This window comes from Euphorbia lathyris, chromosome 8, assembly GCF_963576675.1.
Source record: "Euphorbia lathyris chromosome 8, ddEupLath1.1, whole genome shotgun sequence".
In the NCBI taxonomy this organism is placed as follows: domain Eukaryota; kingdom Viridiplantae; phylum Streptophyta; class Magnoliopsida; order Malpighiales; family Euphorbiaceae; genus Euphorbia; species Euphorbia lathyris.
Genome location: NC_088917.1, coordinates 49,003,874 through 49,005,059, shown reverse-complemented (window position 1 = coordinate 49,005,059; position 1,186 = coordinate 49,003,874). Strand labels below are relative to the sequence as shown.

At 43.1% G+C, this 1,186-nt stretch overlaps 1 non-coding gene across 1 annotated transcript; it reads right to left on the bottom strand.

Moving 5' to 3' along the window:
- Window positions 1-363: 363 nt before the first annotated feature.
- LOC136204396 (small nucleolar RNA R71) lies at window positions 364-470 on the bottom strand. The gene has a single exon (XR_010675238.1). It is a non-coding gene; the product is annotated as a small nucleolar RNA R71 (small nucleolar RNA).
- Window positions 471-1,186: the final 716 nt, after the last annotated feature.

Genomic DNA, 1,186 nt, shown 5'->3' with positions numbered 1-1,186 from the left:
ATCAGGGATTATTCCAGACCTACCACGGAAGGACACTCATCATGCATTGTGATGCCAAACGAAGGGAACAACATGTTCGAAGTAAAAGCGTCAATGATACAAATGTTACAAGCAGCTGTGCAATTTAATGGGTACCCCGCTGAAGATCCCAACGCACATATCTAGGAATTTGTTACACTGTGTAACACCTTCCGATCGAATAGAGGGGTGTCCGATGACGTGATAAGGCTGAAGTTGTTTCCTTTTTCTCTTAAGGATAAAGCAAAGAACTGGCTAAAGAACTTACAGCCAGGATCCATTGCAACTTGGCAGGACATGGCCAGTGCATTTCTGATGAAATACTTTCCACCAAGACAGGCTATCAAACTCAGAAATGAGGTGTCCCATTTCGTACAAGAGGAGGATGAATCATTGGCCGAAGCATGGGAAAGGTACAAGGAGCTGTTAAGGAGGGTACCAAATCATGGCATCCCCATGTGGATGCAAGTACAAAATTTCTACAATGGAGTCACAAACATGTACAAAATCCAGATTGAATCCATTGCGAATGGTAACCCCGAGGATCTTGTATCGCAAGCGCTGTATGACCTCATTGGAAAGGTTGTAAGCATAAGTTATAATTGTCACTCAGCTATGAGTGAAGGGAAGAGGACGTCAGATGGTGATGTAGTTTCCTAACCACCCAGGTGGAACAGCTTGCCAGGCAGCTCAACAAAATTAATGTATCATCCATCCATAGTGAACCACCATTTCATGATGTATGTGATTTTTGTGGAGGGCCTCACTTTAACATCAACTTCCCTTGAGTAAAACAAGGAAAAGGTGAGCAGGAACAATGTGATTATGCTGGATACAATCAGAGAAACCCACCAAATCCTTACTCCAATACATACAATCCAGCCACAAGAAATCATCCGAATTTCGGATGGACTAGACAGCAGAACCAGCAGGAACAACCAAGATACCAACAGCAGTAAGGAGGACATTATCAAAGGCAACCTCAACAACCTTACAAACAGCCTGTTCAACCGAAGGAAGACATCGAACAGGACATGAAGACTATGATGATGCAATTTATGAAGCAAACAAATGCCTCCATAAAGAATTTAGAGACACAGGTTCATCAACTGGCGGAATCATCGTCATCAAAAGGAAAAGGGGTTATGCCTAGCAACAACCAAACCCT